Source organism: Drosophila suzukii, chromosome X, assembly GCF_043229965.1.
Source record: "Drosophila suzukii chromosome X, CBGP_Dsuzu_IsoJpt1.0, whole genome shotgun sequence".
NCBI classification, from domain to species: Eukaryota; Metazoa; Arthropoda; class Insecta; order Diptera; family Drosophilidae; genus Drosophila; species Drosophila suzukii.
Window position 1 is genome coordinate 23712201 of NC_092084.1, and position 26652 is coordinate 23738852.

Consider the following 26652-nt stretch of genomic DNA (forward strand, 5'->3'; position numbering starts at 1 on the left):
ATGAAGACAATTTTAAAATTCAAAATGTTTTATAATAGTTTGACAAAAATGAGAGAAGGAAATTTTATAATAATTTTTATGATGATCATTGGTAAAAAGCTTATAGTTTCGAAATATAATTTCCCATTCAACTGTGAAACCACAACCATTTCTCGTTAGATTCACTTATAATATATGCATTTCTAACTCTGTGAGATTCTGTAAGGACATTTGAAAACGCTCCTGCTCCAAAAGCAAGCCCACCTCGTTTCCGCTGGTATTCCTTCACCTAGTTGGCCCTAAACACCCACCTTAATGGCCCGAAAAAAAACAAGGTCCGCCGGAGCAACCACCGCAGGCAATGAGGACAGCCGGTGGTTTTTCGCGGGCCAAAGGACGATTGGAAGAAAGGACGAGGGGCCAGGACGCCTGTTGTTAGCCTTCATGGCCATCGAATGTATAATCGATCACTTGGGTGGCCAGGACACAGGCCGAGTTTGTTGGGTCATCTAAACAAAGTCGACAGAGGCCTTTGGGGCAGAGGAACTCAGAGACGCGGACGGCAGACTAGAAATGTGGCACTCGCTCTCTTTCTCTGGCCGATGTTAAATTTGTTAAATCGATAAACTTTGTTTAGTGCGCGGAAACAACAAGAAGTAGTCAGCCAGTCGGGCGGTCGAAAGAGCGGCCAACCGGGCGATTGCGATTGCGACCCCGTCCCAAAACCACAAAAGAACCAAAAGGAGACCGACTCCCCAACCATCCGGGCACTGGGAAAAATTCCTCATCAATATAACCCAAACGGTAGAGGATCATAAAATAAATTTTACATTTTTAAAATATTTTTTTTAAGTGACTATATCTTTTTCCTCACAAAAAAATACCAAGATCTGTGCCTATTATATATGGGATGATAATGTTGCTCACAACATTCGTAAACTATTTTTGTTAAGGATTATTACCAGTGTGTCTATAAGATACTAGAAATTGATATAATATCATACAGTTGCGGCAACAAAAATAGCACCAAAGTGTGGGCAATTTTTATTTGTGTACAAAATGGTCATTTTTTGCAATATTTTTCTTCTGTGTGTAAGGGTAAGTAGGTTTACATATCGTTTAACTAAAGTAAAAATGGTTGTGGGCGTAATGCGAATGGTTTTTAAAACTTCGATAGATTTATGAAAAAAGTAGCATAATTATGCGGCAACAAAAATAGCACTATTAACGGTTTTTGGGTATAAAACTTCATTTGCTCAGATTTGTTGGCTGTTTTTCGTTTTGTTGTATTAAGAATAAGTACTACTAAGTGAATTGGTAAAATAATGCATAAAATAGTGTTCCCAATGGGTCATTTAGCGCGCTGTAATGATACAGATAGAAGGACATTTAAAAAGCTAATTTATAAAGGCAATGCAAAAGATAAGTTAAGTTGAATCGTTGAATTCTTTAAAATAATGATTAGTAGTTACCTAAAACAAGAACACAAAAGAATAGCACGCAGTACGAAAGCCGCAATGACCCCATAACTGTTAAAAAGTCATTTGCATGAATGCAAGTAGGTCCCGTTTTAGGCGCCTATCAAGTCGCTTTTTTTTTTTTAATATTTGTAAGTACATAAAAAGTTGGATATAATGTACATAAAAATCAATTATGCGCTTGACGTCCAAAAAAAAAATCTCCCTAGACTGCAGAGCATGGGTGAATTTGAAGGGCGAGTTTTAAATAAGGCCCACAATAAAAGGAACACTCTTATATGGTCTGGCGGCTGAAAATTGCTCATGTTTAGATGAAAAAGACTTTAAATTCACATCAGGTAACCTACATATCCAAAATTGAGTCCCCATTTCACATTTGCAAAGAATAATAATGGTGAAGCAAGTATAATGGTATGGGCATATTCTCGTACTATAATGTTGGTACCATATCATAATGTAAACCCATACAGGATCAACATGTTCACCTTGATAGCTCAGAAATTGTGATGCAATTTTATTCGTAATACAAAACTAATTTATTTCCGAAGCTTTACCACGGTTATAACCCAAAAAAAATCAGTCAGAAAGTCGTACAAAGTTTTAAAACCCTTAAGCTAAATGGTATAATGGGGACCTTACAAGCCCCAGAACTAAAACACATCGAAAATCTTTGCAGAAATGTTAAAAACTATGTTTTTAATGCAAAACCGAAGAAAAAAAACTGCCCTCGAGCTATTTTGAAAGAGCCAGACAACAATTTTGCCAAGGGAAGATTCTGGTGTCTAGTGACGTCAAGGTCGGTCGTTGTTGTTGTTGTTGTTGCAGCCCAAGCTTTAGAACAATATTTTTTTACCTTAAGGTGTATGAAATCATACATTTCAATCAAAAAAAATTTTCAAATCGCGTTATTTTTAAGTTTTTTAAGTTTTTTATTTAAGTGGTGCTATTTTTGTTGCCGCATAACTTTGCTACTTTTTTGATAAATGTATCGAAATTTTAAAAACCATCCGTATTGTGGGCGTAACCACTTTTATTTTAGTTAATAGATATGTAACCCTACTTACCCTTACAAACAGAATAAAAATATTGCAAAAAATTACCATTCTGTAGCACAAAGAAGAATTGCCTACACACTGGTGCTATTTTTGTTGCCGCAGCTGTATGTTATTTACGCTCAACTACCGAAATATAAATGGATGATAAGTTACACGGTATAAGAATTAAATTTTTTCTTAAAAAGACTATTTTTTTCCTATGCATATGGTTTACCATCTTAACTCTTACCCAAAAATGCCATCAGTTCCTTGGATACGCGGCCTTTCTTTGGATATATTATTATACTTTTTTTTCGTTGGCTGGATTGCGTCAATCAACAATTTGTCAACTTGGCGAGCGGACTGTGACTTCTTCTTCTCCTTGGTGTGACATTAACTCATTGGAGACCGGGTCCCCAAAATATCCATCCACTCCGCCTCTCACCTTTCGGCAGGTCGTTTAATCGATCAACTGTGGATGGCCGCTGGCATTGAGAATCGAATGGGAATCGGTGCCACCGAATTGGGTGGCTCAGTGAGTGGGTGGTGCCAGTGGGTGGTTCCAGTGGTTGACATAGCGGTAGCCAACTGGTGTGCCTGACCCCCAAATCGATCTAACAAAGCTGTTCACGCGACAATTAATAGTCGAAAAAAATTGGGGGAGGGATATGATGGAATAATAATGGGATGAGTGGCAGCCAAAAAAAATCATAAGACCGATATCAAACTGGGGAGCATAGGGATATTGCCTCTTTAAGGCGGATAGCGATGAACACAGAACCGGTAGCTGTGATAATGGTCAGCCGTTGGCCAAAACGATTTATGGCCATCCAACGATCACCGATGCACCTGGAAAAAATCATGTAATATATGAGAAATTAACGAAACATTATAAAATTAACGTTGAAAACTTATGTAGGTATGAATTTACGTCATATAATTTAAAGGAAAAGGTAAAAAATCATTTTTAAATTTGGGTATATCTGGTATATCAAATACAAAACTTTATAAAAATTTTTCTCACATAAAAAAAATTTTTTTCTTTACCTATGAATGATTTGCTTGTTGACAATAAAGAGAGGTTTCGTTTACTGAATAGATCTTAAGTCTTATATGTGTAGGTATTAATTTATATGAAGGATAAATCTTATTACTTTAAAAGCAAAATTTAACAATCATTTAAAATTTTTTTTCTTTTATAGTGACAAGTTTTGTGGAACTTTTTTTATTTTTAGTGCTGACTGATTTATTTGTTCCTATGTTATCAAAAATGTTCAGCTTTTTTATTGTTTAAAGATATACAGTCAATCTACAATGTCTAATTCAGAAAAGAATCTTAAGTTTTATTTTCCCAATTTTGTAAGGACTAATTAGCTATTTTTTGCAGTGTGGCTAGCCACTTGGCTAGATGGCCACTTAGCCGTGCGGCAATCACGGAGCTAATGGAGCTGGCCAAGAACTACGAAGTGGTCATTGGCCGTTGGCCAAGTGTGCTGGCCACGTCGATGATGGATAGCAGATTGAGGGGCTCTCTGGGGCAATTTGCCGACACTTCTGGTCTTTTGGTGTTCTGGTCTTCGGATCTCCAGGGTCTCCTGGTCTTCTGGTCTTTTGGTGGTGGGGAGATGGCAGCCGCAGGACCTCCAGCTGACATAATGATGCAGCAGTTGTTGCTGGCGGGTTCCTGCTGCAACTTCCAGTTGCAACTGCACTTTCGGAGTGCACTCTAAATCTCAAGCCTCGCTTCCTCTCCTTTTTTTCTGCCTTATTTTCCCGCCTTGCATATGTCACATGCAATTTGAAAGCGCCCCTCCCCGTCCCGCCGCCGAAATCGCCACCCCCTTGTAATTGTCGGCAATTCTGCAATTTTCGTTATTGTTAATGGCGGTTTTTGTGTTGTTTTTTCTCAGTTTTTGTTTTTATTTTCAGTTTTCGGTTTTGCCTTTGCCAAGAAATAACAAAAATGGAAGCGAAAATCTCACATCTCGCCGACAATGGATCGGTTTGCTTCGGATCGGATCGGTTAGAGCAGGCGTCCATCGATAGCTGACGGAGCCGGGCCTCCATCTGCATATATTAAAGGTATGAATATGCACTGCAAAAAATATCTGGGGTAGCCCCTGAAATGAATTTAACTTATCACAAAAAATAACCATATTGCTAAACATTTTTATTTTAATTTTAAGACTTCATTAATTTAAGTTTCAATTGAAAGAATTGGTAATTGTTAGAAAATATATTTATTTATTAAAATTTACAAAATAATAATGGTGTATACCAATTTTCATATCATTTGGTTTATTAGTTTTCCAAATATAATCAAATAAAAATTGAGTTTCCAAGATTATATCTAACTCAAAGGCTTTAGGAAATATTGTATATCAGGAGACTTGCATCTTATAACATACACCATTCATTTTTCCCAGTGCATGCATGTGTAATGTAAGTGTAACCCCGATGATTGCGTACGTTGCAATTTCGAAGGTTCCTCTCAAGTCGCGAATCGCAAGTCTGACAAATTCGCACTCGCCTTTCGGATTCGCGGGTAATTGCGCGACTCTCCACCCTCCCTTCCCTAACCATCCATCGCGATCCTTTGATCTCGCCGAATCGGAATTGGAATCGGAATCTCATCCGCATAACTGCCTTGCAAGGGGCAGACGTAGCCACCCCCACAAGGTTTTACCTTATGCAGTAATATATTTATGTCGAATCAGGTCAGTTAGCTATAATTTTAGGTGACAACCCAGATTACTGAAAAGTTCTTAAGAGAATGATATTAGAAAGATTAGGTCTAATATGTATTAAAAATAGGAAATGTTTCTTATATGATCCCTCGCCACTTTGAGAATGATTTAAGCTCAATTTAAATAAATGAAAACTATTATTATATTTGGTCTTCAAAACTTTAACCAACATTTTTAAACAACAAATTAAACAATTTTTTTTTACTTTTAAAACATAAATGATTGAAAAAACTTTATAAACTTGTTAAGCTTTTCAGGATGTGCTCTTTAAATTAGATGATTTTTAGATGCTTTTCGGGGATAAATAGAAATAACAAAGGTATATAAATTCTATGAAATTTTCTATAAAATGGTATGGATATCTTTAATTTGCTATGGTTTTCAATTCAGTTAAGAGCCCTCGATTTTGTATCATAGCTTATTAAATGGGTTTCTTTTCCATTCCATTTCATTCCGCCAACCGACTATTCCATGTGAGCGGTTACCGTTCGACTGATAAGAGTTATGGCGATGCCCGGCGACCCCTATTCCGCCTGCCCCCTCCCGCCCCCTCCCGCCCCCTGCAACCCACTAGCCCTCACCTTGGAACTTGGTGGCACACATTGTTGCCGCCCCCCTTTCCCACCCACTTTGGGGTGGCTCTCTCACTCTCTTCGCAATCTTTCTGTTTGCGGCCGTTCGCTCCCTCTCTCTTTCTCTCTCTCTCAGCTACCTGTGTGCAACTTAAAGAGAGAGGCGGCAGGTGGGCGGTGGGGGGGTTGGTTTGTGGATGGGTTAAGGCGGTGGGGGGCGTCGGGCGGAGGGCGGGGGGAGTGTCAAACAAATGTGCGAGAGCCAATCGATGACGAACGCGCGTGTGCGACGCCACATATGTGTGCGTGTGTGTGTGCGAAAATGCGTGCGAGTGTGTGTGTGCAAGTCCAGAGCGCCAATATATATGCTATATATGTAATACACGGAAAAACTAGGAGATCTCCAAGGACCCAACGTAGGATCAACATTTTGGAATCCAATGATTGATAGCTGATTAATTTAAAATATTTCTAAATGGTCATTTGGCAAAAACAACGATGCAAGAGTATGTTTTATATCATGGTCTATAACAAGTGTCCGTACATATCATAAAATATCATGTGTAAATGGAAAACTTTAGTTTTGAGTACATTCGTCTTTCTAGAACTTATATTGGTTTGCCTCTTTATTAGCTTACTTAACCCGAACTTCAAGTAATCAGATATTGTTTATGAAAACTGAAAACATTCAGGTAACGAATAAAATATACCTTATTGGTTAAAAAATGAAATATCAAAGCGTTAGCATATTAATACATAGGTAAATTTGAATCAAAAAAGATTGGATCAACCGAAATAAGCATCCATATCTAAAACCAAATCTTAGGTGAACGGGCTAAGAGGGGAAAAAAGTTTGGATGAAAACTCGGACCCTATACTACAACCCCTTCCCCCTCAACCACCACCACCCAAAACAATTAACAACAAAAACAATTCGCTCACACACGCACACTCCCACTCACACCTAAACAAAAACCACACACACTCGCGCACAATTGGAGCTCTCATATGTGAGAGTGCGCTGATTCTCATATCAAAGAGCCTGACATTAATGGCAGCAGCGACGCCGACCGCGGCTGCGACGCCGGCAGAGAGCGTCCAGTTTTTTGTTTTGTTTGCGTCTTTTTTTGTTGGGTGGGTGGGGGTGGTGAGGGGGTGGTCCAGTGGGCAAACATGTTCGATGTTGCGGTTGAAAGGGTGTGAGGATGGGGCCAAAAAAAGGGGGGAAGATCATTCATTCAGGGATGCACCTTAACCCATGGCTAGCTGCCACTAGAAATTACCCCACCACCCCCCACCCACATGACCTTTGAAGATCTCTGAGAGCTTGCAACATGTTGGAAGTTGCAAGTTAATCGGCTCGGCTGGCGCATCCAGTTGCTTGCGATAAGTACGAAGCTCCATCAGACGCTTTTCGACAGTCGAACGACGAGGACGTTTTACAAAAAGCGGAATGATATGATTATAAAGGTTCCCAAAGTTCAGCTTTATTTATTAATATAAAAATCAAATTTTTTGAGTTTTTAAAAACAGATGACTTCTTTAATCTTAAATATTTTGTAGTCCTAACATTTTTTGTACAACACTCATTAAAAATATTATATAGAAACTATATTTTTTGACAAAACAAAGACACACAATAGCATTAAAATATGTTTGCACCCAATGAAATATGAATATTTGTTAAGCAAAGAGTTTTCCTTTTTTGATGTATTCACATGGTCTAATAGAGCATCATAATTTAGAAGTCAGTTTAAAATGTGGGGCTTATTTTAAGTTTTGCTAAACTATTTCTTAAACAAGTTTGTGCTATATATGTACAATTAAATATATATTCTTTTAATATTTAGACAAAACGGTAATATAATTGAAAAACATTTTCATAAAAACATCATACAGAAAAGATTTAAGATACACGCAATCACTCTGAAAATTGACTTATAAAAAGGTTTTAAATTATCAAGCTTAGACATAATTTTTATAAATTCTAGCCTTGAAACAATTAATTACAGAAACTAACAATTGGTTTTTTTGGGTTGCCTTTGGTTTTATGTTCATTTATTTTTGAAGTTTAAAGTAAAACACATTTTTTGACGTTCAGAACTTTAGCTACAGTAGTAAGTAATCGGATGTGAATCGTCACCTACAAACGCGATCCTTCCTCAAGCTCCCTTAAATGCTTTGATTTTTCGCGCGAAAGGTGCGCGCGCGCCCTAAACGCCTGTGAACTTGCGGTTGTTTTGTTGTTGTCCTTGTTTGTGCCTGTGTCCTGCCGGCGAGAGGGTTGCAAATGCTGGTTTTCCCAAAGCCAAGGCTATCTGTATGTAAATCCGAGCCGGAATCCTTCGATTGACCAGAGTGACCAGTTTGAAAGGCGAAACGGCACCACCCCTGCGAATCGCAAGTGTTGTCTCGCTCTAACGCGCAAGCGGGTGCTCGATGTCCACCCCCACATACGCACACACACATGACCGGCGGCAAATAAACAAACGCCCGGTTGCCACCCAACAACAACAACAACAGCACAACCCACCACCACCGCCGCCGCCGCACCACCCAAAAACACCGTTAAGAAAGGGCTGCGTTGGCGTCGGCGTTGCGTCGGCGTTGACGTCGTCGTCGCCGACCGAAAATCAAATTGCCAGATTGGCATTAAAGTGCAAAAGCCTGAAATAAAATTGAATTATCTGCAGTCGCTCGCAGGACATCGTCGCGTTCGGACATGTTCGCCTAAGCTCAAGCTTGCTCCGGAGTCGCCACTCTCTCTCTAGCACTCTCTCTCCCTGTCTCTCTCTGGCGCTGTGGCGCTCTCTTTCAAGCAAGCTTTCGTGCTCGCTTGCAACGCGTTCGTTCGCGTTCGTTCGTGTTCGCTCGCGTTGGCCCGTGTGGGTTGTCCGTTATTCAAGTGTGTGCCTGTGTGGCGTGTGTGAGCTTGTCTGTGTGCTTTGTCGCACGCTGTTTTGTTGTTGCCCGCTGGACAAAAGCTGCCGCGCTGCTGCAGCGACGCCGCCGAGAGCAGCGGCAGCGAAGACGCGCTCGCCGCTAAAACGTCGCAAGTAGTCGCGTACTTCCGCCGTTACCGTTAGCACCACACACAAAACGGAGCTGCTAACCGCTAGACTACAAACGCCGCCAAAAACCCAAAAAAAAACACCGCTTTTTACCGTTAGCCGTCGCGGCCAATCCAACCAACTCCCCGAAAACAAAAACAAACAAATAAAAATACATGAAATATAAACCAAATTACATACTCAACTAAATCAAAAATACCTACATAAACACACTTTGTGCAATTTTTTTCAAGTGTCTCCGGCGTGTGTTATCAAAAAAAAATAAAAGAAATAAATACAAAATCCAATTGGTTTTTACATATACAGCCCACAAAAAAGCCAATTGGTTTTCCATTTTTTTCCTATACAAATACAAAGCCGCGTGCGTTTGTGACAACAACAACAACAACAAAACTGCCAAACAAACAAAAAATCCTTTAAGAAATCAAATAAAGAGCGCCCCCGTGGAAAAGGTTCCTATACTACAGTTAAAATCACAGATCACAAAAGTCATACGGAAAGAGGAAGAAAAACCCAAGTGACAAGTGTTTTACTAATATCTAATACTTTTTTTTTTGAAAATGGCAGCCCTGGAAAAGCCCCCAAAAACCAAACTGAAGCTGTCTGATTAGAAAATTTAAAAATTCAAAAGCTAGAGGATTCCAATTAGTGAATGTGTGAATTTTTTTAAACCAAATAAGCAAAAAAAATCGAGGCACGTGCAATATAAATAATTGAAGAGGAAGAGGAGTAGTAAAACAGTAACTTAAAGAACCTTATAAACGAGATCGGCAGGACATTGCCCTTCGCTGGGTTTGTGTGCCTGTGTCTGGGAAGTTTGAAAAACACCTTCGGAAACTGGAAACAAAAATGAGAATTAAAATGCCCGCGGTTCGAATTGCACAAGGTAAGTGGAAGTGGGATTGGGATGGTAAACTTTTCCAGCTGGGACATCCCAATTGGGCTGTTTTTTTCTATTTTTCCTGCAAAGCTCAAACAGCTGATGGAAGTTTTTGTCAGGTGCTGATGAAATTATTATGGGCTAAGGAACGTGAGTAATGGGTTAAATTAAAGGGCTTTAAAACGGATAAAATCATATTGGGTAGTATATCTTTTTTTCCAAAGCCTTTTAAAGTTTAATTATTTTACAAACAGCCTTAAGATAGCTTTGTTTTTAAGGTATTACTTAACACGTTTAGTATTATTTTGGGATGTATTAAAAAATAACACGAAGTGAAAAAATCGGGGTCACCAAATTATTTGAGATGACTTGACCACTCAACAATATTGTTAATATTACACCAGAATCGTTACCATATAAAGGTAATACAGTTATCATGTAGTTGGTAGAGATAGGGACTTAATAACTGGACATTTCTGCAAACATTGGGGTCACCACATCCATTCTACCCACTTGCTAGACAATTAGGATGTGTTTGCCTATGGTCAGGCCATATCAGTCGACCATGTCACACCTATCGTACACCCGCACCCCTCTTCGTTGCCATATGGAAGGTCTCCTCAGTTCGCTTTTTTTCTGTTTTGTATCTAGTCGAGTTATCGCGGCGATATCGCCATGCCTAAATCAGAGCCCGCCTAGGTGTGTTTTGCAATGATTTTTCAGATTTCTTTTATTTCCACTTGCTTTACCTTCGTACAATTGTTGTTTCAAGAAATTGCCGTATTTCCCCGTGGTCATTCCGTAAAAATATCTTACCAATTGTTGCGATTATTTGGACACTGGTCGAGTGGAGGAGTCGGAAAACGGCTTAGTTCAAAGGGAAATCAGGGCCGTAAAGCCATAAAAAGCTGGTATAGCGGGCCACATTCATATGCCCTGGCCATATCCATATCATTGTCATAATATGGATTGTCCCGCGCCATAAAGTCATAACTTCATTTTTTTCGCTCGCTTTTTTTGGGGCCCGGTTCGCGGGCGGTAAGCTGTTTTTTTTTTGCACAGATTTTCCATTTGCCGAGTGAGCAAGCAGTGTTATCAATCTTATCTAGATAGCAACACAGAGCGAGTGGACAATGACGCACTTGACTCGGCCAGTTGCCCACTCCCCAGTTGTATAGATATCCGCCTTTTGGAGCCCCTCTCGATCCCATCCCCATGTCGTCAAACAATTTTAATTGCTCACAAAGTTGTTTGCTGTTCTGGGTTTTTTCTCTTCGTTTTCGGTCTATTTGTCTTACAAATCAAAATCAACAAAGCGGGGTGGCTCTGCCGCCCTTTTTTTCCAGGTAATATATAGTGTGTGTATGATAAGAAGAGGCCTAATTGCTGACGATCGGAGCTTGGACGTGTTTTCCAGATGGAGAGCATCGGACCCGGAGTGGTACAAACCCATCCTTATCGATATCTGTTGTCCCCAAAATTGCTGTTGTTAGCCCCGTTCCAGCGCACCCACCCATCCCCCCAATATCCATTCTATCATAATTAATTGCTACAATTTCAATTTCGATTCCTTTTTTTTTCTTTTTTTTTTTACCCCAACCCTCACGATTTTTTTTTTTCGCTTGTTGACATTTTTCTTGTAGTGGGAATCTTTTTGATCTCCGGCAGCAACAAAAACAATATGAGTTTTACAGCATTTCGTCATGCCGCCCATGGGTGCTCTTCTTATCGGGAACATGGGTTAAATGGGGTGGCTGCGGGGGGGTTGTGGTACAATGGGCCTGATGAGTAATTTCCGAGAACAAGTCGCAATGTTCATGTACGACAAGTTATTGAGAGTGCCTAAAATGGATGGGATGGTATGGAATGGGAGGGGTGTTAAATAAGAAGGGGTGAAAAAGTAGGGAGATCTTAGGAACTTGAGGTTCCAATTGGAGTGGGCTTTGTACCATCCCATATGTATTATGATATGATAGTATAATATTCGATTTAACAATAGAGAGGGTGAAAAAGTAGGCAAATTCTGGGAAGTTGGGGTACCAATTGAAGTCGGTTTTTATACCATTCCATATATTTCAACATATAGCTTTTAATATTATGATATGATATGATATTTCACCAGTTTCTGAAAACCAACCAGAAACCCAGAATAATCAATGAATCGATGACAATTATTATATTCGATTAAGCATTAAAGAAGAGGGCGAGCAAGAAGGATTATCTTGGGAACTTAAGGCTCCAATCTATTATGATATAATATGATATTTCACAAGTTTCTAAAACCAAGAACCCAAAACAAAGCAGCCAACTAATCAATGAATCGATGGCAATTATAATATTCGATTAAACAATAAAATTTCAGCTGCCGACCAGTTAATTCCTGCATATCCTGCAGTCCGTTTAGCTTGGGTGAACAAACATCCTGGCGGGTATGGGGATTTTGGGCTGGGGTTCGATTCTTTATGGTCAGCGTTAATCGAGCGGCACGCTTTTGGCTTCTGGGTACACCGAATGCACCTGCCCACGTGCCCACACTTAACCCGCTGTTAACTTTTAACCCTTAACCCCCCGCTTTGAATGACTGACCAGGGGGTTTTGGGTTTGTTTTTTTCCAATGGGTGGACATCTCACGGTCGTCCTGGCGCCTTCTCTTCTTTTTTGTGTGGCTGTTTTTTCTTTTTTTTTTACCAATTTAAGCTTTAGCCTTTTTAGGTACCTTGGGTTTTTCTTTTAATTTGATTATCGACCAAACAGTGTCCATTAAATGAGCGACCGACCGACCAGGCGACCGCTGCCGCCTTTTTTGTTATCCTGCTCCCGTTCGCCATGGCAACGTCCTCCTCGCGTTTTCAGCCGTTTGCAATTGTTATAACAAATAACAGAGGTGCCCCGTTCCATACCCATACCATATCACCCCACACCTCCCAAAAAAACACCCACTCCCCGAGGGTCCTGCACCCGCAGTGTCAACGTGTCGTCATGTGGACGTCAAACTTTTGTCCAGCTGCGGCCGCAGTTTTGGATGTTGGCTCCCAAAAGGGGGGAGAATGGAGAATGGGCAGGGGAATAGGGATCTCCGGGCGGAATGCCAACTCTCGTATTTATGTATAATTAAACTGCTCGCAGATAGGACACAGATAGGGAAAAATATCACACAAATTATGGGCTAGAAACATTTTCTACCTACTGGTCTCAAGACTAAGATAAAGCTACAATCTAATATTTAATTAAATAATAGTCACATATTTATAAGCATTTCTTTGAATATTCCTAAATCTTTCTCATTATCATTATCTCAAACTTATATTATATTATATTTATAAGCATTTCTTGAATATTCCTAAAATGTTCTAATAATCATTACCTCAATGTTCACAAGTTTATATTTTAATTGCATATATTGGTATTTTGAAATTTTATTAGATTAGAAAATGTTTATTTTCATAGTTACCAGTTTTTAGTTCCGTGTATCTGAACTTTACATATATTTATAAACCCTTGGATTTTTGATTTTATAATTTAATCTTAATAGAACGATCTTATTAATTTCTAAATTAAATCTATTACAAGTTTTCAGAATTATATGGCAACATTTAAAACCAATTTTCGAAAAGTAGAGGATATTTCAATTGTTAATTATCATTTGGCATATCGTTTTATAACCTATCAGGTCTTTATCAGATTTCTATGGTATAATGAGCCATAAACTGTGGTTTTCACAGCTGTAAAGATGTTTGAAATACTTTTCCGCTGCCTTTAAGGCTCAAGTGATTCATGGAATATTTTCCAATTGCTGGTATGAGTTTTGTCACTTTTTCTTTCGGTGTAGAAGGGGGAACTGCTGGATTTGAATGCTCGCGGGGGGCAAGGACATGGCGGATATAAATTGAAACTGGCCCGTTCTGGGCTGCTCAGCGGGAGAGACGCCAGCTTTGCTCACATGGTCCAGACACCGGTCCCCCTTTCTGCTCGAAAAAAAAACACAAAAACCCCCACTGGAACCCCCTTTTTCTATGCCCTTTTCCCACTACTGCCACTGGCAGCATAATCAGCCACAACAGCGCTCAGCGAGTTACTTCCGCTGCGGCGAGTCTGAGAATTTAGACGGCGACTGAATCTGAATCTGAATCTGGAACTAAAACCGAGGGCCAGGACTCCGATCCGCAGGACTTGGTCCAAACTGTCTCGCTAGGTGCATCCGTTTTGGCCAGCCCTGCATGTCCTGGGAAGTCCTACGAGTCCTGGGAGTCCTGTGTGGCCCCCCTTTGCCCCTTTCACATCTCACTGAATTGTTTTGCACCCGCCTTTGTTTTCCACTCGGCTTTCGGCTTTTGTTCCGTTTTTTGTTTGCCGACTTTTTTAATTTTTAAAGTTTTTTTTTCACTGGCACAAAAAGCGAATAAGTGTGAATGCCTTGCTTGTTATTCGCTGACTTTTATTAACCAGCATGGCTTTTCTGATTTCGTTTTTCCTTTTCCGAGCAGGGAAATCACAAAGGTGTGAATAAAATCGAATAGGAGGTTGCCATTTATTCATTATTTATTTATTTTAAATGTATTCTTTAAATAAATGAAACTAGAATTGAAGTTACTTTTGCTTTAATAATTTGTATCTTTACTTTATGACTGAACAAAAAGATAGAAATAAAGATTTTGGTTAGAAGAAGATACCATACCATTTTGTATTTTTAAATTGTCTAAACAATGATATTATTACCCTGCAAATAGCAGTAAATAATTCTGCCTGATTCTGTTATTATTATTTTATTTGGAGAGCCAACTTGGCGTATACTTAACCCTTGCCAAGTGTAAACAAGAATAAAAAGAAAAAACCCAAACGGGGAATCCCGGAAAATGACCTGAAACAGAAGCTAACAAGTTAATGAATCTTTTACTCTCTTCCCGGCGTTTGTTTTGACGCGAATTTTCTTAGGGGGGTTTTTCTCGATTTTTTTGTGAGCTGGTTTTTCCTTTTTTTTGTGTTTTATTTTTTGTATGATTTACCTCCCCGCACTTTGGCAAACTTTTCACTTTCAACGGCCAAACGGGGGGTGGTGGTTGGGTGGTGCAGCAGAACTTGGCACCTTTGTCATAGTTAGAGCACCCCGAACCCCCCAATTTTCCCCTCTTTTCTCTGCAAACACAATTTCTTTTACTCGCTTTTCTTTTCCTTTCCTTTCTTTCCTTTTTTTTATTTGTGCATTTTTTTAACGCGTAGCCGGCGAGCAAAACAAACCGCAAAATGTTCGAAGGCGAACATCTGACTGTGAGTGATGATGGGTGGAGTATCCTGCCACGCCCCCGCCGCCCACTGCCGCCCCCTTTTATTTTTTTTTTCTTTTTGCCTGCGCACGCGCTACAAATTTGCCTAGGCGCGAACGAAAATTTCAATGGGTTTTCCTTGGCTTTGCTTGTTTTTTGTTTACTATTTCCAGCACATCTGCTTTCCCATCCCCTGCGAGCACGTGCCAAAAGCGAACCGGAAATGCGGAAGATCCCCCAGTTTAACAGTTTAACGCACTAAAAAAAGATGGAAAAAAATTCAAAATTATAGTTTGGAAATGGAATAATAATTATTTTGCATAAATTAGGCCAAGATCAAATAACTCAGCTGCGCATAGGATGGGCGGGGTCTTTGCCAAGAAGAGAAGCTGCAGCGTGATTAGTTTCGGGCCGTGGCAGTCATTCATTAAGATCCACGGGCTTGGCAGCGCCTACGCAGTGTCAAAGAAACCCAAAGAAATCTTAAAGAGATCCAAAGAAACCAGAAGAGACCCAAGGAAATCTGAAGAAATCCAAAGAAACCTGAAGAAACCGAAAGACCGCATCGCAGAGGAAGGAAGCGAGAAGAAGCCTCCAAAGCTCTCTGTGTTGACGGCCTTTTGTCTTTCGGAGTCTTTTTTTTGTAATTTTTTGTTTTCTTCAATTCTTCAGCTAGGTTCGGCATGGGGTCTTCTTGGGCCGCGTCTTTTCTTCGCCTTTTGCTTTTAATTGAGCCAAGCAATTATTATTTTGCTGGCTCAGCGCGCACTCGCTCATTCATTGATCCGTTTGCTCATTCATTGCGTTTATAAATAGCCCGGGCGACCGAAGAGCAGATTGAAAATGCAAAGCCCACGCAATCCGTTGGATTGCCGGACCTCCGAAACCACCGAAACCTCCGATCCGATCCCCCGAGAAGTCGAGCCCAGTCGGTGCACACACCCAGCTGTTGGTCTGGGTACAGTGCGTCTCGCAATTGAAGGTCTGGTTAAGGCTACAAAAAGATTGATATTCAAAATTATAAGTATTATCTTGAAAGCTGTGACAAACCTTAAATATGTATATTACTTACATGTATCTATAACTTTCTTATAACTAAATGTTTATGGTATTTAATTTATTCTCAAATTCTTATAAGACTGTCAGTTAAAGATTATATATTATGATGATCCAATAATGGGTAATCAAATTTATAAGTCTTCGATTAAGGAACTGATAATATATACAGAAAAGCTATATTCCTATTATCCTATAATTGATTGTAAGATCTAAACTCCTTAAATCACCATCATATGATATTTTCATAACGCACTGTAGCTTCAAATATTGGTAACAATTTTCGGATTTGGATTACGGATCTCGGATTTTGGATTCTTCACCATGGGCCATGTGGGTGTTTTGGCAGCGAATTCAATAAAAACTTCACAGCCAATGAGCTGGAGATGGAGATGGGGATTGGGATTGGGATTGGGATGGAGATGGTGGCTGGTTTGCTGTTGTTTCTGGATGATTTTGGCATGTGACCAACTCCTCCTCGATGATTGCTGTCGTACTCCAGGTTGTGGGTGTGGGTGCGGCCAAAAGGCTTGGACGAATATATATAAATGGATGGATGGATGGATGGATCTTGGTCTCCAACGTCTTCTTCCGCCCCTCATTTCGTGTTTCGCCCCGGCATAATTTAATTCAATGATTACCGATTTAAAACGAAACCAAGATGCGAATCCAAATCCAAAAACCGTATGTGCGTTGCCCCGGCACAAATAAATAAATCAATCAAAGGCCTCTGAACGTAAAGATTGAGGTCTCTGGAGGGATTTTCGAGGTGGTTAGGGGGTAGGTGGGGGACTCTAGAGGTTTTCAAGGGGGACCCCACCTCAAATGCATGCGATGGTTCTTTGGGTCCACGGCACTCCCCATTTCCGTTTGCCAGCGATTTATATCAGCGCTTGGATGGATGCCCCATTCCCCAATCTCCAATCCCCAATCCCCAAACCCCAATCCCGATTCCCTCGTCATCCTTCTCTCCCTGAGCCCCACGCATCTTATCAGCATAATTATTATCATTAAGATGCCATTGTCACATTGCATTGCACACCTTAAAGTGGAGCTGGATCCAGAGCCATCGAAGGGGATATGCAGCTGGGATGGCAGCAATGCGTTGGATGATATCCCTCCTCCGGGGAAAAAAAACTGGGTAGAAATGGTGAGGGAGGAGTTGTGGGGGAAGTATCGACTTTTTCCTGTGGGAGGAAGTGGGTGATGCGGGACTTTTCTTGTAAATTGCTTGCCTCATTTTGATGCGTATTAAAGGTGAAGTCAACAGAAATATAATACAATTTAAGGTGGCATTTATGTTCTATTAAAGAACTTGATAAAGAACTTCAATAAATATATATTGCATTTTAGGTATAAATGTAAATGTTTGGTCAAAGTACTTCTTCTAAATATAAGTCACCTTGAGTACATAACATTATTCACGAGTGATTTAGTTTCTGAGATGCATATTTTATTATTTATAACCTTTTTCTCATCGTGAGTTTAGTGAGTGCAATCTCTGGCTTCAGATCTCTTAACTTTTGACTCTTTCGTATCCCCATCTCAGCCACAGCTTCTTCTCTAAATACATATGTATAACCACATATAAGCATATAGTGACTATCTGATTTTTTGCCCATCCCCATATATAAATGCGTCTTGGCTTCATTTTCCATGGGCACGCGTTCGTTTCGCTGCGTTTCAATTGCCCCGTTTCTCGATTCGCTCGCTCGCCATTCGCTGCGCTTCCCCACCTCTTCTCCACCCCTTTCCCAGCCCCCTTTTCTGGCCCCCACCCACCTCTTGCCCACCTTTTCCCAGCCCACTCTCCATTGGTGTGCGTAAGTGGCTCTCTGCAGTCTCCAGTCTACAGTCTCCACACAGAAAACAATTTAAGATACCTTGTAATTTAAAGATGCTATATTTATATTGATCTATGTGACCTTATGTGTTTATGTGATCTTAAAATAAAATAAATACTTAATAATAAATGATAATCTTATGATGTAAAATTTCTTTAATAATATAGAGATAGTATCATCATCACAACCACTATACCCAATCTTAAATTCTAAATTGCAATATATGATGGGAATGGTTTTTGTTTAGAATATATTTTCTATTAAATAGTATAATTTGAATAAAATAACCCTATTAAACTTAAATTCTATAGAGAAAAATCGTTTTAAACTTATTATAGTATGGGTTCCGAAACGATCTTATTCTCCCTCTGTAGATTCTCTCCTCGATTCCCAAAGACGCGCTCTGATCTTTATTATCCGTCCGTCCACTTTGCTCTGCTTCGCTTTGCTGGCTTTTGCTTTTGTTGACGCCTCCCCTTTTTTATTTATTCATTCAGTTTCCAGTTACAATTCCGCTGATAACTTATTTACTCCGGGGGCTTTGGGGCTTTGGCTCAGGCTTTTTTTTTTGGCCCTGCCCGGTTCGGGCCCGATTCGCCTTCGTGTCGTGTCGATCGGTGGCGTCTTCGTTGGCGATCGGCTGTTCGAGTTATAGAGAGAGAGCGAGAGAGAGAGAGATACAGAGAGAGAATATTGGTTGGGGGGACAACAATAGCAACAACAACAGGTTTTGTAGTACCCCTACCCCTTTTTTTAATACCCTCGCACTGCCTTATCTGCAACTGTATTACGATATTTGTTATTGTCTCGGCTGCAAAAAGCTAAAACTGCTTCACACCTGTCTGTTTGTCGATCGCCGCTGCCCCCCTCTCGCTCTCGCCCCGTCTCTCTGTCTCTTTCCCCCCAGCTATTTGCCTCTCTTTCGGAAGATCTGCCCACTCTTTCTCCATTTGGCTTGTGCGTCTGTGTCGTTGGACTTTTTGATTGGCCAGACCTTGATAAAGCCAACGTAAAATGGAAAAAAAAAACTTAAAAAAAATAAAACTCGGGCCAAGCCCAGCGGTCTCTCGTCCTCTGTCCCGCTCGCACACCCACTCAATGCCCGATCGCCCCGTCTCTTTCTGGGCTTGGCCACAGCATCGTCATCGTCTGCGATTTTCGATCGAGATTTTGCGATTTTGTTATTGCGACTGCGCAGCTTGCTCTGCTCTGCCCCACACACACACTTCCAAAGGGGAAAACGCCATTTTGGAATGCCTACAAGAAATTCATATTACAACAAAATCCAAAAAATTACATCTTTAAGTTCCTCTCACAGCTTGAAGTCGCCCGACTCCATTGGCTGAAAAAATAAGGGGTTAAAGGGTTCGACTGGTCAGAAATGGAATGAAAAAGAAATCGGGTTTGGGTTCCAGAGATCGCTCAAGATCTCGGTGAACTTCCCCATTTTTAGTGTAGATTTTATTATTAAGCTCGAGTTTAATCTATAAATTGTAAAATAAAATGTTGATCATTTTTATAAGACTTCTTTTTAAAGATATTCCTCATAAATGATCAGTGTTATAGCGAAATATAACTTTATTTCAAAGGGAAAGACATTTTCTTAACAGTTTTTATGTTTAAGCTACATTTTGTAAGGTGTACATCCGTTTCCTGAAATGCCAATATATGAAAAACATTTTTGTTTATTACTTGTAGTTCCAAAGATTTTTTGGTTGCGATCATAGTAAATTCGGTCATTCCCTAGCTATATTATAATTTTCTGCATTCGTTGTATCTATATTAAATATTTTTACTTTCTGTGTAAAAAATAGATCCTAGGACCCTTAAAAAAACTGAGTTGCGCTGACCTCGGGAAGTCAAGAGGTTCCTAATTGAATTCCCAGTTGGACTTGGCGAACAGTTGCCAACTTAGCCGCCGGTTCTGGCCAGTTTCCAAGAGAGCTCGGGCCACACAAAGTGCAAAGGCCTCTCCTTTCTGCGAAAATTGCACATGGGCATCTTCCTGCAGGACGAACACATATGCGTATGAGTGATGTGGCTGCATATGTGGATGGAATTTATGCATCAACAAACACACAGACAGCTACTACAGATACATCTACAGATACAGATACAGACGAAGAGAAGCAGAGGAAGATGGAAAGCCAAGGGAAAAGCAGGAGAAAGAGGAGGAGGTGGAGAAGCAAATGGAGGTGGTGGATCCTTTTGGTCTCTTGGTCCTTTTACAGCCTCATTTGAAGGGAAAAGCGGCAAAGGCAGCACCATTGTTGGGCGCAAGTTGCGCATAATTGAAACATAAAACGCTTGGACACCAATTCACAAAAGGCCAAAAGCACCACCCACCTCCCCACTTGCACCACCCACTCATACCCCATTTTGCACCACCCACTTTTGCATTGTGCGAGGCCAAAGAAAAGAGACAATTGTGTGTAAGAAAATGCAAGCAGAGGATCCAACTCACAGTATTTACATGTATGCATTTATCCCCACACATATTTATGAGTGTATGTATGGGTGCCCTATTGTACACACAAACACACATGTGAGTGTGAGTGTGTGTATGATTTATGGTGTTGTTGCTGTTGTTTTGAACGATTTGTTGTAAATTGAAGAGTGCCAAACCGCATATTTGAATATGGCAGCTGTGACTGGCTTAAAAGGCAAGACCTGCAGGGGGTTAAGTGCGGGCAGTCGAGGGTTAAAGGAAGCTAATGGTTCATAGGAATTGGTAAGAACTAGAAAAGGTCTTAAGTTTCACATATCTTCACTAGTAAAATTATTAAAATGACAAGATCCTGATAATATAATAAATAATGTTGCATACCCGAAAGACGACTTATAAAACATTAGATGTTTTGGGAAATTCATATATTATTATAAGTTTACCAGTTCAAAATGCAGAACTTTCCCCTTGACCAGGAATTGCAGAAAAGTACCCTATCCCTTCGAAAACCAGGAGGTGATGCCTCAGCAGATTGGTGGGATTCATGGCTTACAGTGGTCTTTTGACCTCCAGTTAAACTGCCGAAAAAAAGGAGCTCCGATGATGGCACAAGATTGAAAATAGGAGGTGAGGGCGGAAGTTGGAGGCAGCTGAAACAGAAACTGCTACAGAAACAAGAGCAGGACTGAGACTAAGACCCAGGGCACCAGAACACATGTACAACCTAAAAAGGCACTGAGGAAAAAATATTACGATCTCTAGTATTTGAATGTGATAATAATAACTATAAAATTCAATTTATGCTGGTATACAGTTATAAGGAAATGTAATAAAATATCTTTAATAAAGATAGAAAGATACATTTGGTTTAGAACTAGAAATACTTATCCATGCTATATTTAGTTGCAAACTATGTTTTTTTTGTAGGAAACCATTATTAAAATATATAAAAAATCTCAATTAACATTGTAATTTCTTCATGTGCAGCGGATTCGCCGCTCCAGTCGAACGTTTTCGCTACTTTCATTTGTTCGCAATTTGTGTCCTGCCCTGCGGTGTCCTGCTCCTCCAAATCCCCCCCTTAAACCCCCCTTTTGGCTGCCAGTTGCGGTTAAGTTCTCCAAATTGCAGTCAGCAGTCTGGCCATAAACCCCCTTTCTTGGGTTGAAAATCGGTGGGGTAACATGGCCGGCAAATACATAACATCCTCGGGTGGTCGGGTGCCGAGAGGGAAAGGGGTCTGGTCATGAGTCTACTGCTGGTTCTGCTGGTTCTGCTTCTGGGTCTGAGTTTCGGATCCTGGATCCAGGATACTGGAGACTGTCCAATAAGTGGCAAAAACGACGCGTGCTATCTAGTCATCTGCAGATGGAGTTGGGCGTTCGATGGGCGAGATGTTTTCGGAATGGGAATGGAAATGGAGTCCCAGAGTCCTGGAGTCCTGGGGTCCTGCAGTCCGGAGTCGATGTCTCTCCGCCAGACAACGTCCGAGGTCCACTTTTGTGTGGATATAAGTTTGGGTAGCTAAAGGAGAGGAGACTCGACTCCAACACGAATCACTCAGCCGCAGCGCATAAAGTTCAAGTTGGGCGATTCCCGGAGAATCGTTGCCAGGCAGCCGCCTTCAAGGATATAGAATGGGGATGCGGATGGGGATGGGGATTGGGATGGAGATGGGGATGGAGTTCAAGAGCTGTGTCCTACGTAGCTGGATACCAAAAACTCCTAGCCGGCAAATAAAATCAACAAAATTCAAGTTTTTATTGTTGCCTTGGGGAGGAAGGAAAGATTCGAAGGATGCGAAGGATGCGCCTGCAGTTCCAACAAGCCAGCACATATGTATCTGTATCTTTCGTGCGGTGGCTGCTAAAAATCTATGTGTATGTGCATCTGGAACGTGTACTATCAACGTCATCGGCCACATTTGGTCGGCGTCTGTCCCTGGCGGGTTTCTCGGTTTCACTAGGAGCGTCAGCCGAGACACTGAGCCACCCTAAACCACCCTAAACCACCCCGAACCACCCACTTTGCCTCATCTTCATCGGCATTGCACATCGTTTAAGTGTCGCATCCGGCTGTCCGAGTTCGACTTCAACTTCCACTTGGAGTTCGAGTCCGAACGCAAGGACCTGCAGAGGCAGGACCCAACGAACCAACCAACCTAACCAACCCAACCACCCACCCTAAGAAAGGACCCCCCAAAAAACCCCTTCCCCCAGAGAAAACAAACATAACCCGACATTGGGGCGCTATTGATTTTGGCTGGAGCTGAGTGTTGTCCACAAGGGATGCGAAGAACGCCCCCGGGGGATGGGACCCAAAAAACCCGGGACTTCTGGCTATTGAGATGGAGTTGGAGCCTTCGGATGGAACTGGAACTGGACGAATGGGCGTGTGCGGTCAGTGGGGATGTGTGTATGTATATATGGATGTAGGTACATACCTCTATATGCGTATGTGGGTCCGGTTTGGGACTCCGCCCATTTGGCAATTTCGGTAAATGAGAGTCCATATCTTGAGTGGTTTTTGCCAGGGGCAGAAATGTGCTCGGGAATTTAGTATTTACTATGTTAACTTGGTATCAGTTATCTACATATTTTGAGATACATAACTTTTATAAAAGACTACCAAGGATTTACTTTCATATAATGGGTTCCAAAACGATTGTATTTCTTAAAAATATTTGGTAAAAATTTTATTGCAGTGGCTTTACTGGAGTTTTATGAAAATAGAAGATATGGGGGTTCACAACTGTTTAAAGTATTTAGTTTTATTTTTTTATTTAAGTATAACTAATTCCAAGTTGATAGAATCAATTACAATAGTTTGCTGGAAATACCTTTACTTGGTCAGATGGCAACCGCAACGCATCCTATAAATAAAGGGATACCCATCTTCCCACCTTCTCACCTGTGCCCGAGGCATCGCCCGTGCCCTGAAGCCATTTAATTGCCGCCAGTCGGCAGACGACAGACGGAACTCCTGACCATTTCGACCTGTGGCTGGCGGAGATTAGCTCTTCCTCGACTAATAGCCAAGCCATAAAACAATACCAGAAGGCAAATCAAATCGAGGCGGGGATCGTGTAACCGAAATGTAACTGAGACCCTGGACCACGGGCCACATTTTACAATTTTTATTTTTCTTACCTTTATTTGCAATCCTCCGAGGAGCCACCAAGTTGCAATGTTGCAATTTTTGCCAAAGGGAGTTGAGACAACTTTGACTTATTGCTGCGACAGATACAATTACAAACGATGGGCTATATGGCCTGGCCTGCGGGTCTTGCGGTCAATGAATGAATGGCTGAATGGCTGGATGAATGAATGAATGGTCCACATCCACATCCACATCCACACTCCACTCCCGAGACTCCATAGACCCCATCCGTATTCCAAACTCCAGACCCCAGACCCCAGACTAAAGACCTAAGGCTACAGACTTGAGACTTCAGACCTCAGGGCCAAAGTTTTCTCACCTTTGTCTGTGCGATCGATCGGAAGCGATGCCAATCGCGATTTGTTATCACGGCTAACGATGGACTGCATAGAGCGCAAAGAGATTGAGAAACCCTATATATAAGTATATACGATTATATATATATTTAGGTATATATCCGTATCCGAGTTGTAGGATCATCGAACTGTTTATTTTTTTCTCTTTTCTTTTCTTTTTTTTTCTGCGGTGGGGATGCGGAATCTTCAGCCTTAGCCATTGTCTCACTTGGAGTCTGAGTTTGAGTCTGAGTCTGGGCTAACTTATTGCGGTTAACCGAAAGTTGTCTATAAATTATTAAAATTGTCTCATTATTCATATGGAATACAATAGATTTCATTTACGTTTCATTTTATTGCAACAAACAAACAAACAGCAGAGCGGGCAGAGCAACGAGAGCCGCAAGAACCGCAGAACCGGTCTCAGAGACTCAGAACTCTAAGGTGAACTAAGACTAAAACCCAAACCAAACTGAACCAAAGCGATCTGAACCAGACCAGGTCCAATTGCCTTTGTTTAGCTCGATCTTCTAGTTGTTGTTGCTGTTCTTTTAGGGGCCAACTGGGGGCTTGAGATCTTGGCCAGGCGGCCACTTCAGACCCGACACTGAATGCGTGGGAGAATCTTAATGACACACACCTGAGCTTCGGGCCCTCCAGGTGCCAAAACCTTTCGTGCCCTGTGGTCCGAGTAAAAGCTTGCCACTCTTTCTGTGTTTATGGGAAAAACTCAAATCATGAAAAGGAAGTAAGGGATATTTCAAGGATAGTAAGTGTTTTTCTTATAACAAAGCTCTTATAGGGTTTAGTTATATTCTTATCGATGTTCCTAAGGTAGAGTTGTATGATTTTTTTTTTCTTACAATAATTTTCACTTTATAAAGCTTGATACAGATTAAAAACATTAAGTAAAATAGATCACATATTTTTTTAAGACTAATTGGTTTTGGATTGGAATCCAATTGGAATCTCTTAACACAGTAATACTTTTGATTATTATAATTGGGGATCCTTAGATTAATATCTTTTTAAGCAAAAATATTTTTTTTAATATTACTGTTTCCCAAAATTAACCCTATACTCATGCCAAAAATTCTCCCCCTTTTATATATTTATAGGTGAGTTGCTCTTGAAGAAAACCCCCCCTCGTAGTTCCCCCAGCATTTTCGTGGATGTCATGGGCTGAGTATTAAGTGTATAACTCGGGTCCTTGGCCGCGGTCGCTGTGTCAGTTGTTTTGGCATTTCAATCAGATGGGCTCGAACATGGCCCCATAACATGGCCAGCGCGTGTAATCGTCTGGCCTGGACAAACTCCGGGGTCTCCTTCGGCCCGACTGGGTTGCCTCTAATTATGTAAGTCCAAAACCAAAACCAAAAGCTAAGAGCTAAAAGCTAAAAGCCATGGCCAAAAGCCGGGACTCGTTAGCTTGTTGGCCGGGTCGGTGTGTTTGAATCCCGATGACATCTCAATACCATGGAGCAATGGAGCAGCCATGTCAAAACCTCAGAGGGCGCATTGTCAATGTCCGAGGTGGATGTGGATGTGGATGTGGATGTGGATGGGGATGTGGATGTCAGGTAGTTTAGCTGCTCGTGTTCCTAATTCTGTAGCCTTAGCTGCTGGGAACCGATCGGAATTTTCGTGCAGCGAAACGCAGGTTTTTCCAGAACAACTTTGATGCATCGTCGCTTAATTAGCATCGGAAAAGTTGTGGCCAGTGGGCGGGAAGGGGGCTGGGATGGACTGAGATGGGTTGGGATGGGCGGTGGGTACTACACCTAATTAGTGGCCTTGACTGGCTGACTGATAGATGGATGGATGGATGGATGGATGGACGTTAGCCGTGGAATGGCATTTAACCTGCCCCGAAATCCAACTGCCAACAAGCTGAAAGTTCTATTCGAACACACTTACAGAAAAATAATTATGGATTTTACTAAATTTTTCTTTAGCTTATTTTTAATAGTAATTACTTCATGTCAAATGATTTTTAAGATATAGAAATTTTTTTTATTTGAACAATTATAAAAACGAATTCTTTTTTAAATCTAAGAAATATTCTACCATAATTTAATTTTGAGATGGAATTATTAAAAGTGTTTTGTTAAATGTTTAAAATAAGGTATTTTGAAAATATTTAACAATCCATTTTTCTTTTATTCAAAATAATATTTTAAGGATACCTGTTTTTAAAATTATAACAATGTAGATTTACTTAGAATTAAAATATCCCTATATACCAATCTAAGATATTTCTTGCTGTGTATTTTGTTTGTCATCGGCTGACTTACACGACATCCAAGCAGCTGGAAAAAGCAGCGGGAAAAGCAGTGAAAATCGGGGAAATGGGCGGGAGTTGTGGTAATGTTGCGTGCATGTCTTACACAATCCAAATCCCAGCGACGCCGTACGCAAATTTTCCAGCGACAAGTCGACGAGGGCGAAAACTAAGTGAAACAAATCGCAGCTGCAACGCAGCTACCTGCATGCCACATATACACACTGTGTGCACCACCCACTAGTGTTGCACCACCCTGCACCACCCAACCATCAAAAAACCCCCCCCGAAAATTATTGGAAGGTGTCAATGCAGGGCGAGAAGTTGTCAGCCGGCTGAATGGGGGCTGTCAGGGGTTAAGCTTGTGCGGCTGGCGGTTGTGGAGTTTGCAAATGTGCAAAATACACGAATACTAGTGCACACGAGTATGTGCCAAATTTTATCGGTGGGTGCGAATGTGAATATGAGTGTGAATGTGAATGTTCATGGGCCAAAAAGCAGCACCAAAT